Source organism: Leucoraja erinacea, chromosome 3 (genome assembly GCF_028641065.1).
Source record: "Leucoraja erinacea ecotype New England chromosome 3, Leri_hhj_1, whole genome shotgun sequence".
In the NCBI taxonomy this organism is placed as follows: Eukaryota; Metazoa; Chordata; class Chondrichthyes; order Rajiformes; family Rajidae; genus Leucoraja; species Leucoraja erinaceus.
Window position 1 is genome coordinate 113,137,545 of NC_073379.1, and position 19,746 is coordinate 113,157,290.

The 19,746-nt window shown below is 44.2% G+C and overlaps 1 protein-coding gene across 4 annotated transcripts in view; it reads left to right on the plus strand.

Annotated features, from left to right (window-relative positions):
* The window catches only part of atg10 (ATG10 autophagy related 10 homolog (S. cerevisiae)), a 327,510-nt gene that overhangs the window by 170,942 nt on the left and 136,822 nt on the right, over positions 1–19,746 (plus strand). The window lies entirely within an intron of this gene.

Here is a 19,746-nt window from a genome sequence, read left to right on the forward strand (position 1 = left end):
CCTGCTGTACCTGCATACTTACTCCCCCATTCAAATCATGTCCGATCTATTTTTCCCTCTCAACCGCATTGTCTTGCCTTCTCCCTGTGTTAAAACCTTAACCGAGATGGATCCTCTTTAGCCACAGGTGCAAGAAGACTTGAGAGTGTAATCCTCCAGCATTTTCGCCACCTCCATAGTGATCCCACTAATGTCCACACCTTGTATTGTAAGATTCACACAGACAGGGTTGGAAGATCTTATGGGGGGACTGTTCAATAGCCCGATGATATCGGGGAAGAAGCTGTTCCCGAATCTGGTGGCACGTGCTTTCAATTTTTTGCCTAACGGAAAGGAGAGAAGAGGGAATGACCAGGGTGAAAACGGTCTTTAATAACTTTGGCTGCTTTCCCATGCAATGTGACTACATCCGTAACTCTAATTTCTTGCGGTCTTGGGCACAGCTGTTGCCAAACCGAGCTGTGATTCATCCCGATAGAAGTTTCCACGGCAGAGGTTGGTCAGAGTTGTTGGAGACTTGCCAAACTTCCTCAGTCTTCTTCAGTGTGGTTGGTCTCGGACAGATTGTTGTTTGGTTTGGTTTAGCTTATTATTGTCAAATGTGGCGAGGTACAGTGAAAAGCTGCTGCTTGCATGCTATCCAGTCAAAGGAAAGTCTTGAACATTTCTTTGGTCACCACAAATCAAGCCGTCCACAATGCACAAACAAAGATAAAATGTACACCATTTGGTGCAAGATGTCACAGTGAAGTCTGATAAAGTCCGATCCAAGAGCGTTCAAAGATCTCCAATGATGTAGATGGTGAGATTTACGCCATGCAAGTTGAAGATCTGCTCCATCTCCACATTGGCACCAAGGATACAGTCGAGGACATGTACATTTCCTTAAGTCTATACCTAGCTCTTTCATTTTGCTGACATTTAGGGAAAGGTTGTCTTGATACCATGTCGCTAAGGCCTCTATCTCTTTCGTTTGCTCCATTGCATCATTGTTTGAGGTCTGACCCACTGCAGTAGAATCATCTGCAAACTTGTAAATGGAGTCAGAGCAGAATTTGCCTCCAAAGATGTGAAATAGTCTTCTCCTTACCACAAGGAACCTTGTCCACAGCTTTATCAAGAGTCCATTTTTGCAACATCCACTGGCACTACCTTTATCCATTATCTTTGTTACCCCCTCAAAAAACATAACCCCATTGATGAGATGGGACCACCCCACGTATTTGATCAGTACGGGTGTCAGGGGTAATGGGGAGAAGACAGGAGAATGGGGTCATTAGGAGGGAGAGATAGATCAGCCCGGATTGAATGGCAGAGTGGACTTGATGGGCCAAATGTTCTAATTCTATTCCTTTTCCTTATGAAATGTAGGTGGGCTGATAAGTAAGTTTGCAAACAGCTCAAAAAATGGCAGTTGTGGATAGTGAGAAAAGTTGTTAAAGGATAGGGCAGGATATAGATCAGTTGGAAATTCGGGCAGGAAATGACAGATGGAGTTTAATCCGACAAGATGGTATATTTTTGTTTGTCAGGTACAAGAGGAAAGTATATAGTAAATATAAGATGCTTGAGAGCCTTGATGTACAGAGGAATATCGGGTGCAAGTCCATGGCTCCTTGAGAGTGACAATAAAAGTGGATAAGGTGTTATAGAGGATGTACAACATGCATGGATTTTTTGGTGGGGGGGGGTTAAATATAAAGGTTGGGAACTTGCGTTGCAGCTGCATGAATCATTTTGGCCGCATTTGGTGCATTGTGTGCAGTTCTGGCTGCTGAATTACAGGAAAAGTGTGGAGGCTTTGGAGAGGATATAGAAGAGGTTGACCAAAATGTTGCCTGGTTTGGAGTATATTAGCTGCCAGGTTGGACAAACTTGGAATGTGACAGGTTGAGGGGGTGACCTGATAACTGCATATAAAATTATGAGAGGGGTAAATAGTCTTATTCTGAGATAATAGAGGGCCTAGTTTTAACGGTAGAGGAGGAGAGTTTAATGGGGATGTTGCAGGGCAAGTTATTTGCAGAGTGGTGGGCACCTGCGGTGGTAATAGAAATACGACAGCAACAATTGAGAGGCATTTGGAAAGATACGTGAACAGGCAGGGAATGAGGCAATGCAAACCACATGCAGATAGAAATGGGATTAGGCCATAAGGTCAAAAGTAATAGGAGCAGAATTAGGCCATTCGGCCCATCAAGTCTACTCCATTCAATCATGGCTAATCCATTTCTTCCTCCTAACCCAATTCTCCTGCCTTCTCCCCATAACCCTTTACACCTGTACTAATCAAGAATCTATCTATCTCTGCCTGAAATATATCCACTGACTTTGCCTCCACAGCCTTCTATGGCAATGAATTCCACAGATTGATGGCATCATGATTGGCCGTGACATGATGGGCCGAAGGGCCTGTTGCTTTGTTGTATTGTTTGTTCTATGTAAGGCAGATGGAAAGTTGTACATGGTTACATTGTTACATTTCAGTGTCCATCGCTGACCGATGGGGAAACTTAGACAAACAACACTACACCTATTCTTTTGAGTATCTCATTCTCTCGTAAGGATCTCCACTTAAAGTGAATATTCTGCACATTATTTATCCTCTTCGAAACTTGCTCCTAAATTCCCTGATTGCATTTGCGGTAATCTCAAGCATATTATTGTTATCCATTTATCTGGTTCCTTTAATCCTTTAAACATCTTCTAAAAATCATTAAATTATTCCAGGCTTTTCCAACTGTCAAGAGACCTAAGAGTGTTTAATTGTCATATGTGTTGGGACCAGAATAATAATGAAATACTTACTGCAGCTTTACGGCACATTAAATGCAACAACACAACAAATAAATTGACAATAAATGATCTGCTATTCCTTGAAAGCCAGACTGTGATTGTGTAGGCAAGTACATACTGCAACCTCAGAAGTGCCGTGTGCTTAGTAGTTTCATGCTGAGGTAGGGTTATGCAAGATGGTTTCAAGAGTCTGATAATTGATGGGAAGCTGTCTTGAACTTGGAGGTAACAGTTCTCGAGCTCCGACTTCGGCGAGATGAAAGTGTGGCCTAGGTTCCTTGATGTGTAGGAAGGAACTGCAGATGCTGGTTTACACCGAAGATGGACATAACATGCTGGAGTAACTCAGTGGGGCAGGCAGCATCTCTGGAGAGAAGGAATCTGGAGAGTAGGTGTATCTGGAGAGAAGGTGTATCTGGACTTCCAGAAGGCTTTCGACAAGGTCCCACATAAGAGATTAGTATGCAAACTTAAAGCACACGGCATTGGGGGGTTCAGTACTGATGTGGATAGAGAACTGGCTGGCAAACAGGAAGCAAAGAGTAGGAGTAAACGGGTCCTTTTCACAATGGCAGGCAGTGACTAGTGGGGTACCGCAAGGCTCAGTGCTGGGACCCCAGCTATTTACAATATATATTAATGATTTGAATGAGGGAATTGAATGCAACATCTCCAAGTTTGCGGATGACACTCGGCTTGTACTCGCTAGAATTTAAAAGATTGAGGGGGGATCTTATAGAAACGTACAAAGTCTTAAGGGGTTGGACAGGCTAGATGCAAGAAGATTGTTCCCGATGTTGGTTCCTGGTTATTGGATTAAAAGATAAAGACAATTTAAACTTTTTATCGCTCTGTAATCTCATAAGCTGATAAGTGAACTAACTGGTGGTATGTCACCATTTTTGATCCCTGGAAGACCTCACGGCCAGTTGCTGCAATCCAGAACTGATTGTTGCTATCTAGGAACAAAGTAATGGAAGGCCAGAACAAGGGGTCACAGTTTAAGGATGGGGAAAATCTTTTAGGACCGAGATGAGAAACTTTTTTTTTCGCACAGAGATTGGTGAATCTGTGGAATTCTCTGCCACAGAAAGTAGTTGAGGCCAGTTCATTGGCTATATTTAAGAGGGAGTTAGATGTGGCCCTTGTGGCTAAAGGGGATCAGGGGGTATGGAGAGAAGGCAGGTACAGGATACTGAGTTGGATGATCAGCCATGATCATATTGAATGGCGGTGCAGGCTCGAAGGGCTAAATGGCCTCTGCTCCTGCACCTATTGTCTATGTTTCTATGTTTCTATGATATGGGGAGAAGGCAGGCACAGGTTATTGATAGGGGAATGAGGGAATTGAAGGCAATATCTCCAGGTTTGCGGATGACACGAAGCTGGGGTGCAGTGTTAGCTGTGAGGAGGATGCTAGGAGACTTCAAGGTGACTTGGATAGGCTGGGTGAGTGGGCAAATGTTTGGCAGATGCAGTATAATGTGGATAAATGTGAGGTTATCCATTTTGGTGGCAAAAACAGGAAAGCAGACTATTATCTAAATGGTGGCCGACTAGGAAAAGGGGAGATGTAGCGAGACCTGGGTGTCATGGTACACCAGTCATTGAAAGTAGGTATGCAGGTGCAGCAGGCAGTGAAGAAAGCCAATGGTATGTTAGCTTTCATAGCAAAAGGATTTGAGTCTAGGAGCAGGGAGGTCCTACTGCAGTTGTACAGGGTCTTGGTGAGACCACACCTGGAGTATTGCATACAGTTTTGGTTTCCAAATCTGAGGAAGGACATTCTTGCCATAGAGGGAGTGCAGAGAAGGTTCACCAGACTGATTCCTGGGATGTCAGGACTGTCTTATGAAGAAAGACTGGATAGCCTTGGTTTATACTCTCTAGAATTTAGGAGACTGAGAGGGGATCTTATAGAAAGTTACAAAATTCTTAAGAGGTTGGACAGGCTAGATGCAGGAAGATTGCTCCCGATGTTGGGGAAGTCCAGGACAAGGGGTCACAGCTTAAGGATAAGGGGGAAATCCTTTAAATCCGAGATGAGGAGAACTTTTTTCACACAGAGAGTGGTGAATCTCTGGAACTCTCTGCCACAGAGGGTAGTTGAGGCCAGTTCATTGGCTATATTTAAGAGGGAGTTAGATGTGGCCCTTGTGGCTAAGGGGATCAGAGGGTATGGAGAGAAGGGCAGGTACGGGATACTGAGTTGGATGATCAGCCATGATCATATTGAATGGCGGTGCAGGCTCGAAGGGCCGAATGGCCTACTCCTGCACCTCCTTCTCCTCGCCTGCCACTCCCCTCTCATCAGCCTAACTCTCCTCACCTGTTGCACTCAGTTGCCTCTGATCACCAATTAACCTGGTATATAGACTCTCCTCACCGTTCACACAGTGCCAGATTGTTCTCAACATTCATGCAAGACTCTCCAGCGATTTCCCGACTGCCTACACGGATTCGAACCTGCCTGCCCCTGACCATTCCGTCCTGTCGTCTTCCCGGATATCACCTCAGCCTTCTGTCCCCGACCACGGCCTTCGTCCCCGTACCTCCTGGTTTCTGTCTGCCTCTCTCCTGGGCTGTTTGGTGTATCCCTGCAACGGCTCCTCAACTACCTGCCTGGCTTCGACTCTCCCTTCGTCTGTCCCTCGCTGGTTTGTTTGCATCGTGTGTTGGATCTCCTGGTTACCGGACCTTCCGCTACCCCGACTACGTCTCCTGCCTGCCCCTCTTCGGAACCCTCGCTCAATCCTGAGCCTCTGTGTGAGTACGGTGTACCCATTCCTGTGTTACTACTCTGTGTTACAGTATCGTAATAAAGTTCATGACCAATTATACCTGCCTGATTCTGTGCTGCTATTGGGTCCAAGCTATACCCGTTACACAGTGAGGTTCTACTGCAGTTGTACAGGGTCTTGGTGAGACCACACCTGGAGTATTGCGTACCGTTTTGGTCTCCTAATCTGAGGAAAGACATTCTTGCCATAGAGGGAGTACAGAGAAGGTTCACCAGACTGATTCCTGGGATGTCAGGACTTTCATATGAAGAAAGGCTGGATAGACTCGGTTTGTACGAATTTGATTGAGGGGGGATCTTATAGAAACTTACAAAATTCTTAAGGGGTTGGACAGGCTAGATGCTGGAAGATTGTTCCCGATGTCGGGGAAGTCCAGAACAAGGGGTCACAGTTTAAGAATAAGGGGGCAATCTTTTAGGACCGAGATGAGAAAAACATTTTTCACACAGAGTGGTGAATCTCTGGAATTTTCTGCCACAGAAGGTAGTTGAGGCCACACAGTTCATTGGCTATATTTAAGAGGGAGTTAGATATGGCCCTTGTGGCTAAAGGGATCAGGGGGTATGGAGAGAAGGCAGGTACGGGATACTAGGTTGGATGATCAGCCATGATCATATCGAATGGCATTGCAGGCTCGAAGGGCTGAATGGCCTACTCCTGCTCCTATTTTCTATGTTACTGCAGTTATCCCTCCACTGCCTGCTGATCAGCCAATTTCCTTGCTGAATAGTCATAAATTTAATTTAAAAGAAAGAGTAGAGCCTCGGACTGACAAAGAGCAAACTTAATCCCTAGCTGTGAAGTGCAAGGTTATCCAAAGAAAGTATGAACCAACTAGTTTGAGATTGGAGATACAAAAGCATATTTTCCAAATGATTAAGAGGCAGACACGTTGCAGTGGAAGATATGTTGAACACGCTAGTTAGTGGTTTGAATAAGTTTAGGGGAAACTTCAGCTTTATTGAACCCTTGAAGAAGTAATGAAAAGCGTAGATCATGGTGATGCTGTGGATGCATCGAATACTTGGACACTTGAAAGGTATTTATTGAGATTTAGCTTAAGATACTTATGACCAGAGTTGGGGTATATGAAGTCGGGCAAAGTTAAATAACAGAAATGATTGAACATTGGCTGCAAGGGAGAAACTAGGGAGAGGTTAGTGGAATTTCTTTCAGCTGGCAGAAGCGGATAATATTTTTCTTCACTGAACAGCACTTAGACCCGTTATCAAATCAGGCTAAGGATTTGGGGCAGAGGTAAGATTTGTGTGGGGACTGAGCAAATATTGCAGGGATGAAAAATAAACAGACCTTTAGACTAGGTAAATAAAAACCCATGTAAAGTGGTTGACTTAGTGCTTTGGTTTGAATTTAATAATGTATGAGGATTATATACACATTATTAATATTTATTTCACCAGTTCAATTTTTTTTGTGAATGCAAAACTTTAATTAGTCATTTTTCCCCAAATAATCAAATTGATGCTTATCAATTGCAGCTTTGTTTTATTTCAAACTGAGTAAGTGGTTTGCAAATCAAATGAATGAAATAAGATTCACTGCATAGCAATACATTGTGACATTCTATCTCTGTCCCTCCCACTCCCTGACATCAGTCTGAAGAAGGGTCTCGACCCGAAACGTCACCCATGCCTTCTCTCCAGAGATGTTGCCTGTCCCGCTGAGTTACTCCAGCATTTTGTGTCTACCTTCAATACATTGAGATATGTCAAGCTTTAATTTCGTGACCTTCAGCTACTTAATGATTGATGATTTTATAATGAATTTGCCTTTCAATTAAAATGGTCAGTGGGAAAGACTGGAAGAACCAAAGGCGTCTGCAGCGAAAGCTTCAAACTAATATCGATTTAGTAGTACTGTGCATGCCATGTGTAAATGTTCAGAGAAAAGTCAGAGATAATATTAAATTTACAGTGACAGAGGATCATGTGTTTAAGATGCAAAGTGTTTCAATTTTATTAATGTGTAATAAATGTTGTGTTTCTTGAAGCATCTCAAAACAAGATCCAAACTAGCTCATGTGTAGGAAAGAACGGCCTGAAGAAGGGTCTCGACCCAAAACGTCACCTATTCCTTTCCTCCAGAGATGCTGTCTGATCTGCTGAGTTATTCCTGGTTTTTGTGTCTAAACTGGGTGCATTCCAACCATTGGTTTACAAGTTTATTGTGTTAAAAATAGAGATGAGCAGAATTTAAAAGTCTATCATTGGAAGTACTTAGCAAGTACGTCAGCAACTGTACAGAAACGCCAGAGTCGCTGTGGTTGGTCAAAAGCACATGTTTTAAGAGATAAAAGATCCAGAAAACATTGGGTGGGAAAGGGGAGAAGAAAAGAAAGGTAGGTTAGTGAAGAGAACCTACTTTTGCCTGGGTTTCAACAACTAAGTTACAGAGATAGCTTGAATAAGTTAAGTCTTTATTCTCTGGAGCGCAGAAGGTTAAGGGGGAACTTGATAGAAGTCTTTAAAATGATGAGAGGGATAGACAGAGTTGATGTGGATAAGCTTTTCCCATTGACAGTAGGGAAGATTCAAACAAGAGGACATGACTTCAGAATTAAGGGACAGAAGTTTAGGGATAACATGAGTGGGAACTTCTTTACTAAGAGAGTGGTAGCGGTGTGGAATGAGCTTCCAGTGGAAGTGGTGGAGGCAGGTTCGTTGGTATCATTTAAAAATAAATTGGATAGGCATATGGATGAGAAGGGAATGGAGGGTTATGGTATGAGTGCAGGCAGGTGGGACTAAGGGAAAAAAGTTGTTTGGCACGGACTTGTAGGGCCGAGGTGACCTGTTTCCGTGCTGTAATTGTTATATGGTTATAAGAGAAGTAAAGGACAAAAGAGGTGACGATAATACAAGGCATAAGGATCATAATAAATGAGGAAATACAGATCTGCAGATGCTGGTTTAAGCTGAAGATAGACACAAAAAGCGGGAGTAACTCAGTGGGTCAGGCAGCATCTCTGGAGAGAAGGAATGGGTGACGTTTCCAGTCAAGACCCTGCTTTGGACAGAGTCGAGAAAGGGAAACGAGAGATATACCTGAAGATGGTGATATAGAGAGATATAGAACAAATTAATGAAAGATTAGCAAAACAAGTAACGGTGATAAAAGAAACATTGTTAGCTGTGGGCTAGTTACAGACAATGAGATTCAACAAGGAAATACAATACCCAGGCAGTTGGGACTAGTGTAGCTGGGACATTGTTGGCCGGTGTAGGCATGTAGAGCCAAAGGGCCAGTTTCCACACTGTATCACTCTATGACTCTAAATACAATATTCCTTGTCCCAATGCCACCCCTTTGCTTAAAACCGTAATTCCCTTTCCCATTTAATTGACTTAACTCATCAGACCTTTTATTTCTCTCTTCTCATCCTGCAGCTGAGTGCATGTTTTATATTTAACTTTTCACAGCACTGATGACAGATCTTTGGCCTGAAATATGAATCTCTCTCCATCTCCATAGATGCTGCTAATGTGTGGAGTATTTCCAGGTTTCCAACCTGGTTATTATTTTGCCTCTGTGTTATAATAGTTTTATGGATTTGTGCATAGACTGATTGACGAGGGAGCCTGATATTGCTGAATGAACCACCAACCTATAGTGCAAAAAGCAAACTGTGGGAGGAACTCCGAGATTAGGAAGCATCTGCGGAGCCACGGTTATTGTTTTGGGCCGTGACCCTGCAAATTTCTATGTGATCAATAACTAAAACCTGAAACAAAATTCATGGAACCTGATAATGTGAAATAAATATAAAACATTCTGGAAACACTCAGCAGGTGTTGAGCTGGAAAGTTTACTCTGTTTCACTTCCCAGCGCTGTTGTCAGGAGTTTGCCCGACATTTTCTGTTTATATCGCGGATTTCCAGCATCTGCAGTTTTTTTTAGATGAACAATCTGATGTGAGCATTCCACAGAATATTATAACAGATGCAAAAATCATTTCAGCTCGAGTCCCGCTGAGTTACTCCAGCATTTTGTGTCTATCTTCAGTGTAAACCAGAATCTGCAGTTCCTTCCTAATGCTAGTGTTATGGTTATGTTGCTAGAATGAATGATCCATAGCCTACAGTAACAATCAAAGAAAAATATAAATTTGAGTTACACATGTGTGAAGAAACATATTTCCCAATTATCAGTTCTGTGAGCTAATGAGTCCATCTGGCATTCCGCAAGAGGGGACACATAAGATTACAAGGGAACTTTATATATGTGGATAGGAATCTCCATACTCATCATTTAATGTACCTCTAATGGTGCCAGCACTGGCCATGCAAGCTGAACCCAGTTAGACATGGATACCAGTCTAGCAGTTGATGAGAGAACCAACTTATGGGCATGTCGACTTGACCATATTCTTGACAAGCTAAGTATTACAGCATTGGCAGGTCTGTCTCTGGAGACCAAAGCTCATCAAGCTTGTACAGTGCTGTATGCTTTTTCCACCGCCTCAAATGACTTGGGATTGAAGGAGAGCATCTGTGAAGCTCTGTAAGGCCAGCACTGGAAGTGACCATCTCACTGAAGAAATAATTAAATCCTCACTCGGCATCAAGCCAAATCGCCAGCCCTTGTCCATTGAGGAATATTTTGAATTGATTGAAGGCGGGAAAAAGCCTTTCAGCAGCTGAGTTCATGCACACCATTTATTCTAGTTCCATGTTATCACGCTTTCGCATCCACTCCCTGCACATCAGAGACAAAGAGAGGCCAACTCACCTACAAACCCACACATCTTTGGGATGTGAGAGGAAGCCAGAGCACCCGGAGGAAACCCACACAGGGAGGCCATGCAAACTTTACACAAACAGCTCCTGAGGTTGTGATCAGACTCTGGTCCCTGGCGCTGTGAGGCAGCACCACTGTGCCATCCTTGTACAAAATATAGAAAAGCAGCTTCGGAGTAGCAGCAGAATAAAAGTACATTCTTTTAGGAAGGAAATGAGGAGGAATTTCTTTAGTCAGAGAATGGTGAATCTGTGGAATTCATTGCCACAGACGGCTGTGGAGGCCAAGTCAGTGGATATTTTTAAGACCGAGATAGATAGATTCTTGATTAGTACGAGTGTCAGGGCTTATGGGGAGAAGGCAGGAGATGGGGTTAAGTGGGGAAGATAGATCAGAGCCATAATTGAATGACGGAGTAAACTTGATGGGCCAATTATGAACTTATGAACAGTGTAAATCTGCAAAACAAGATTTGCATGCATGCTATAAAGCAGATCGTAGACCGAGTCAAGCTATACAACAATTATTGAATGATCCCGGCAGTTTGCTTTCATGTTGCACGTTTAATGTAGTAAAAGGTCAGAAACTGCTTCACAGTTTCATTTTCTAACAAACTTGGCATGAGGCCATGTGAAGGAGTGTTGCCACAAACTCGATCAGAGATGGGCTTTATAATATCTTCAGTAGGAGGCTAGAGAGGCAAAGAGTTTAGGTCAGAAGATCCAGAATTTAAGGCTTTTGCAGATTTGAGTACAAAGCCCAGGCATAAGGGTAATGTCAAGAGACAATTGACTTAGTGGGCAGGGGACAAGAGAATGAAGGGGGTTCCACCATTGCTGTCTAAGCCCACATGCAAGCCAGAGTGACAATAATTTTGCACATAGTAAAATGATCTCAAAATTAGTGGATTAAATCAAAGCTATGCAGCCTTAAATCATCCTATGTAAATAGTGATACATCATTAAAATGAGGCAGCAGCTTCAGCAAAATCATTTAAGCTGCTTCAATGGCAATTGTATACACACATAATCCAGTGGCATCCCTAATGACTTTTATAGTTAAACAGAGAAGCCCAACACAAGCACACGAGACTCATAGAAACAGAAAATAGGTGCAGGAGTAGGCCATTCGGCCCTTCGAGCCTGCACTGCCATTCAATATGATCATGGCTGATCATCCAACTCGGTATCCTGTACCTGCCTTCTCTCCATACCATATAACCATATAACAATTACAGCACGGAAACAGGCCATCTCGGCCCTTCTAGTCCGTGCCGTACACGTATTCTCCCCTAGTCCCATCTACCTGCACTCAGCCCATAACCCTCCATTCCTTTCCCGTCCATCTGTACTCTGTACTCTCTCTATTTTGTTGACATCCTTCCTATAATTAGGCGACCAAAATTGTACACCATACTCCAGAATTGGCTTGTACAATTTTAACCAATGCCTTGTACAATTTTAACATTACATCCCAACTTCTATACTCAATGCTCTGATTTATAAAGGCCAGCATACCAAAAGCTTTCTTTACCACCCTATCTATATGAGATTCCACCTTCAGGGAACTGAGCACAGTTATTCCTAGATCCCTCTGTTCAACTGCATTCCTCAACTCACTACCATTTACCATGTACCAACTCACTACCATACCCCCTGATCCCTTTAGCCACAAGGGCCACATCCGACTCGTGTGAATTATTTGCAACCTTCTTCGGGCACAAGTGTCAGAACAGAAGCATCTGGGAAATCCAAGGGTGGAGGAGTCTGCTTCATGACCAATAACAACTGGTGCAACCCTGGAAATATCAAGATGCTTTCCCGTTCCTGCTCGCCGGCCCTGGAGCACCTGACGATCTCATGCCGCCCATTCTACCTTCCCCGGGAGTTCGGCTCAGTGATCGTCACAGCCGTCTACATCCCACCGCAGGCGGACACTGACGTGGCACTATCGGCCCTACACGATGTGCTATGTCGACATCAAAATCATGAGCCCGATGCGGCTATGGTGGTGGCTGGAGATTTTAATAAATCAAATCTCAAGAAGGTCATGCCGAACTTCTACCAACACATCACGTGTGCCACCAGGGGGGAGAGAACTTTGGACCACTGCTACACACCGTTCAGGAAAGGCTACAAGGCCCTTTCATTCCCTCCCCTAGGAAAATCTGACCACGCTGCTATTTTCCAGTTGCCGGAGTATAAACAGAGGATAGTTCGGGAAGCGGTAGAGACGAGGGACGTAAAGCGTCAGAACATGTTCGAAGCAAGTTCCAGTGACGTCAGTGAGTTCGCGGAAGCAGTCATGGACTTCATCGCAACAATAACCGACAACATCGTCCCCACGGTAAAGGTAAACACCTTCCCGAACCAAAAACCCTGGGTAGACAGATCTGTTCGTGTGGCCCTGAATGCTCGCACCACTGCCTACAACTCGGGCTTGGCATCAGGAAACATGGACGTCTACAAGGCAGAGTCCTACCGAATGCGAAGGGTGGTGAAGGACGCAAAGAGAAGGTACAGGGACAAGATGGAGTTACACATGGAGCAGCAGGGCACCAGAAGCCTGTGGCAGGGGCTACGGATTGTAACCAACTACCGAAGCACCCCTCCCTCACCCGCATGTGCCGGCACCTCCCTAGCTGACGACCTGAACTCCTTCTACGCTCGTTTCGAGAGGGGCAACACCACTCCAGGTCTGCCGACTATCGACAATACCGCCAGTGGGCTGGCTACCGAAGCTGAAGGGAGGAATGTGCACACATTCTCGCTGTCCGAGCACGACGTGAGGAGGGCACTGACACGGGTGAACACGAGGAAAGCTGCAGGCCCCGATGGCATCTCGGGGCGAGTACTCAAGTCCTGTGCTACGCAGCTAGCTCCAGTGCTCACTACATTATTCTTTTTTTTTTTTTTTTTTTTTTTTTTTTTTTTTTTTTTTTTATTTTTATTAGAAGTACGGTAAATTACAATCCTACACAACACATATATCTTAATACATTTTTTGTACCGCTTCATTTTTTTTGAGCTTTAAGAAAAAGGTAGAAGTAAGGAAAGTAAAGAAAGTGCAAGAGAGTCGTGAAGTGCAAGAGTGTTGGGAAAAGAAAGCCCCTTAGGAAAGAAGTTAGAGAAGGAAGTAAAGTGAGAAAATAGACCCTAGAAAAGAAAGAAAGAGAAAATAGAAACAATCGCTCTATTATAACATTAAACTCCGCAGAAAGGGGACTACCAACCAAGTCTGTTTTTGTTGTTTTACCTCCCGTTACCAGGTCCTGACTATTGCACCTCATACTTGTAATAGGTCCAGAAACGTAGACCACGTCTTTTGGAATTGGTCTGCTTTACCGGCTAGGAGGAATCTCATCTCTTCCAGATGTAATGTTTCAAACATATTTGATATCCACATTTTTATTGTTGGTGTCGGCGCATTTTTCCAGAATTTAAGTATAAGCTTTTTTCCCATTATTAGCCCGTAATTAAATAAATTCTTCTGAAACACGTTTAATTCAGGGTTACCTTCCGATATTCCGAAGATAATCCATTCTGGTTTTGGTACCAGTTTTATTTTGATCAATTTTGAAAAAATATCAAATATTTCATACCAGAATTTTCTCACTACATTATTCAACCTCTCCCTGGACAAGTCCGTGGTCCCTGCCTGCTTCAAAAAATCCATCATTGTACCGGTACCAAAAAATGCCTCCCCAGCCTGCCTGAATGACTACCGTCCGGTGGCCCTTACCTCGGTAGTCATGAAATGCTTTGAGAGGCTGGTGAAGAATCACATCTGCGCCTTCCTCCCTCGGAACATGGACCCGTTGCAGTTTGCATACCGTCCGAACAGGTCCACGGACGATGCGGTCTCCCAGGTCTTGCACACCGCTCTCTCCCATCTGGACAGCCAGAAGGGGGGCTACGTGAGGATGCTGTTCATAGACTACAGTTCAGCCTTCAACACGATAGTCCCCACCAGACTGGCCGGGAAGCTAATGGAATTGGGGCTCAACACCTCCCTGTGTGCCTGGGTCCTGGACTTTCTCACCGCCAGGCCCCAGGTAGTCAAGATGGGAGGGAATACATCGAAGTCCCTCACCCTGAGCACAGGATCGCCCCAGGGCTGCGTCCTCAGCCCCCTATTGTACTCCCTGTACACACATGACTGTGTGGCTAGGTTCAGCTCCAATTCAATAATTAAGTTTGCTGATGACACTGTGGTGGTGGGCCTGATCTCAGACAATGATGAGAGGGCCTACCGGGAGGAGGTGGCTGATCTAGCACTCTGGTGCCAGGAGAACAGCCTCCTCTTGAACATCAAAAAAACGAAGGAGCTGATCATGGACTTTAGGAGGGCACATCATCCGAGGACGTACACCCCATTGAGTATAAATGGGGATCCTGTGGATAGGGTGAACTGTTTTAAATATCTGGGAGTCCACATCTCTGAGGATATGACATGGTCATCACACGCCTCAGCACTGGTGAGTAAGGCAAGGCAGCGCCTTTACCACCTCAGGCAATTGAGGAAATTCAGAGTGTCTCCGAGGATCCTCCAGTGCTTCTACGCAGCGGCGGTGGAAAGCATCTTGTCCGGGAACATTACCATCTGGTTCGGGAATTGCTCTGCCAAGGACAAGAAGGCTCTGCAGAGAGTAGTGCGGTCGGCCGAACGCACTATGGGAACTTCACTCACCCCCCTGCAGGAACTATACAACAGGAGGTGCAACTCCAGAGCAAACAAAATCATGAGAGACCTCTTCCACCCCTGCAACAGACTGTTCCAGCCGCTACGGTCAGGCAAACGCCTCCGTTGCCATGCAGTGAGAACGGAGAGGTCGAGAAGGAGTTTCTTCCCAGAGGCAATTCGGACTGTAAACGCCTTTCTCACCAGGGACTAACTGTACAGAACGTTTTTCCTTCTATTATTTATTATGTAAAAGAATATGTGTGTTATGATTGTGTTTATAATTTGTTTGGTTGTTTTGTTGTTCTTTTGCACAAAAAATCCGCGAGCATTGCCACTTTCATTTCACTGCACATCTCGTATGTGTATGTGACAAATAAACTTGACTTGACTTGTCAAGTGGCTTCTCCACTCTCCCTCATGTGAGTCTTTGGCCAATCTCCCCAGTTCAATCAACAGACCAACAAGGCCACTGTTAGTATCCAGGACCAACACATCCCAACCCAGCGTGCGGTGTCACTATTTAAGACTAGTTGCAAAGGAACATCTGGTGCCTCAGAACCAGTCTATCGGGTCTCCCTGCAACCTTCTAGAGAAAACAATCCAAGTATGTTCCACCTCGCCCTGTTGCTAATACCCTCTAATGCAGGCATCATTCTGTTAAACCTCTCGGCAACATTTCCAATGCTTCCAAATCCTTCCTATAATGGGGCAACACCTCACCGTTGCTTGGATTAAACTCCACCCATTTCTGTAGCTGATCTATATCCCGCTGTATACTTTGACATCCATCCTCATAGTCTGCTATCCCAGCAATCTTGGTGTCATCTGCAACTTACTAACCATGTCATTTATATATAAACACAAACAACAGAGGTTCTGGCACAGATCACTGCGGAACTTCACTGGTCACAGACCTCCAGCCTAAATACTGTCCTTCCACCACAACCCTCTGTCTGGTATCAGTAAGCCAGTTCCGAATCCGTACGACCAAGTCACAGTTAATTCTGTGCATCTCAATCTTCTGGTTCAACCTACTGTGGGGGACTTTAGCAGTTCTATATTACTAAAAGTCTGATCTTGACATGGTTTTGGCCCACTGTGCTGCGATTTCTGAGAGAACGCCACTACCTACGGCCGTCATGTTTGGCCACCTCGCTCAGAGCCCCCCTCCACCTTCCTGGACTGGAGGAATTTTCCCATCGATGACAAATCAGAGAGATATTAATATGTTTGTTTTAATCACCATTCTCTCTGCTGCCCCTGCTGGAGGGAGGGGGAGGGACTATAAAACCAGGAAGTGGTGTGCCTCACTCAGTCTCTGCAAGATGGATGAAGCCAAAGGGTCACGTCTCTCTGAGCTCTGAATAACACTGAACACATGTCTACTCAACTGTGAGTCCCCTTAATGTGGTTTGAAAATGAAAATATGGTTTGTTTGAAGTAAAAAGGCACTGCCTGCAAATGGTTGTTTTGGTGCTTTGGCAAAGTTAAAAGGCACTACTTACTGCAAATGGTGGCTTAGGTGCTTTGAATTGAAGTTGAAAGCACTGCTTACTGCAAATGGTGGCTTGGGTGCTTTGGCTTGAAGTTGAAAGGCACTACTGTAAATGCACTTACTTCATGTTTGCATTGTATATTAATTTTAGATAAAATGTTACCACTTACGGCTGTGATTTTTGGCCATCTTACTCAGTCCCTCTCTGCTCAGCAGGTGCAGAGAATTCTTCCCATCAATGAAAAATAAATGTGTTATTAGTGTTTAAACAATGTTGAGAATCTCTCTCGGGTCAATCACGCCATGAAGGCCACACCTTTTCCGGGGGGAGGGGTTATGAAATCCGGAAGTGTGGGTGTGGCTCAGTCTCTGCATTATGGGGGAGGGAGAGGTCACAACTCTGTCTGAGCTGTGAATCAACTGAACACACTGAATGTCTATTGAACTGTGAGTTTGGTGTTTTGTGTGGTTTTATGGTGGTTTCACCCTGCTTGAAATGGAATGAAACTGCACTTGAATTTGGTAGCCTTTGTATTGTATTCAAATTTATTGTCATTGTCTCAATTTGAGACAACGAAATGAATTTCCCTTACAGGCAGTATCATAAAAAAAAAAAATTTTTAAAGAAAAAAAAAAAAAGAGGCGTAGCCTAATCAAAATTCTGTAGAGCTGCAACATGAACTAAATGTGTGGGAAGGAACTGCAGATGCTGGTTTAAAAATTGAAGGTGGACACAAAATGCTGGAGTAACTCAGCGGGACATGCAGCATCTCTGGAGAGAAGGAATGGGTGATGTTTCGGTGGGAGACCCTTCTTCAGACTTCTTCAGTTTGAAAAAGGGTCTCGACCTGAAACGTCACCCATTCCTTGTCTCCAGAGATGCTGCACGTCTTGCTGAGTTACTCCAGCATTTTGTTTCTGGATGAAGCTGACTCTTGTATTCAGAATCCTGACCGATGAAGCCAAGCATACCAGACACCTTCTTTACCCCATTTAGGAGAGTTTTCAGGCGACTGTCAAGTTGCCAGCAGTTGCCTGAAAAACTGGCAACTGGAACGGCGATTGTCAGAGTGGAACGCGCACACACACACACACACACAGACACACACAGACACAGACACAGACACACACACACACAGACACACACATACACACACACACACACAGACAGAGACACACAGACAGAGACACACAGACAGAGACACACAGACAGAGACACACAGACAGAGACACACAGACAGAGACACACAGACAGAGACACACAGACAGAGACACACAGACAGAGACACACAGACAGAGACACACAGACAGAGACACACAGAGAGAGACACACAGAGAGAGACACACAGAGAGAGACACACAGAGAGAGACACACAGAGAGAGACACACAGACAGAGACACAGACACACAGACACACACACGACAGGGCAAGCAGGAGGACCGCTGTCTGATTGAAATTCACACGGTGTAAAGCCAATGTGATACAGACACACACTGCGATGAACAGGAAGATTGGCGCTTTAAAAGCACAGTGTACGGTAAGTCATTTAAAAGAGAGGGTGGAGAAGGAGTGGAGACAACTTTTAAGAAGCCAGAGATACACGGCTGTGAATCTCGGCGGACATTTAACATTACCGGTCGGTTAACCTTGGTTCTGAAAACTACTGCTTACCTTTTTTTTTTCGCCAATGAACCAATGAAATTCACCGGTCAGCACCGGCTCCAACTTATGAGAACCTACGACCTCCTGGTGACCCACCTACGGCACGAGAATTCTCGCTACTCTCCATGGCGGCTTCATTCTAGTCGCTGCTAATTTTTCAACATGTTGAAAAATGCGAGGCAGCCGTAATGAGGTTGCGACGTTCCCAAAATGCAGGAACTCCTCACGACCATGAAGGCGACTCCCCGGCAACCACCCGCGAACATGTGGCGACCATGTGACGACTGCATAGTCTCCTGCAGTTGCCTAAAAAGTCGCCTAAGTGGGACAGGCCCATGTCTTTGGCAGGAAGCTAAGACTATGACTTTGTTAAAGAAAATTTCAGCTGATCCACTACGAGGTGTCAAGCAAGCAGTGTGACAAATTAAGGAAAGCGGATCTTTTCATTTATCCTCACTTAGACCTGCAGTATATAATCTCATTCTTTGAATAAATTTGAATGACATCATTATGAGCAAAATTATCAATTGAAGAGCTTCCACAATTGCATGTTCTAAAGGCTCTGTGCCTAATGTGCATGAATGAATGTTAGATGGCTTAAAATTTCAATTTTCATACTTAATAAAGTTATTTAACGTGGTGGTTCCATGTTCTCCTTGGATCCCAATTGCATTTCATTTCACATTATAACTAATTTGGTTGGCAGGAAATTTAAGAGTAAATTGATGGTGACAAATTAGACCTAATTTCAGGTGTTACCTTCCAGTTTTTGACCCCAGGTGGGAGAACAAGGTCAGCATAACTAAATTACCAAGTTTGAAAAAACACTACATTGTGGTGGTAGATTTTTTTTCCTTGATTTGTTCCAACTGCTTTTGCACTTTTTCCTTGACCGCATAATGCCAGGTTTATTAACAGTATATTGGCGTCTGGTAGTACAAGTGGAAAGTGTGCACTATTGTGAAACACATATTTTCATAAATGCTTTGTGTATGATTTTATGTGACCCAATTACAGACTAGAATTAGGTTGTTTTTCGACAGCAGCTGAATAAAGTTATGTAGAGCTCCAGGTCAGAATATTTTTGATGATATCATGTTTTGATATAATATGTCCAATGGAAGTGATTGAAGCAAATACAATTCTAACATTTCACACAAAGAGTGGGGGTGTTCAAATAATGGAACAAGCTGCCAGAGGAGGTAGTTGGCTGAGACTATCCCAACCTTTAAGAAACAGTTAGACAGGTACATGGATAGGACAGGTTTGGAGGGATATGGACCAAATGCAGGCAGGTAGGACTAGTGTCGCTGGGACATGTTGGCCGGTGTGAGTCAGTTGAGCTGAAGGGCCTGTTTCCATGCTGTATCACTCTATGACACTGTGACTCTATTTACGGAACATTTGGTCAGGTACTTGGATAGGAAATGTTTGGATGAATATCGATCAAATGCATGCAAATGGGATGAGCATAGAAGGCCGGCATGGACAAGTTCCCCATATCCCTTGATGCTGTTAGCCCCAAGAGTTATATCTAACTCTCTCTTGA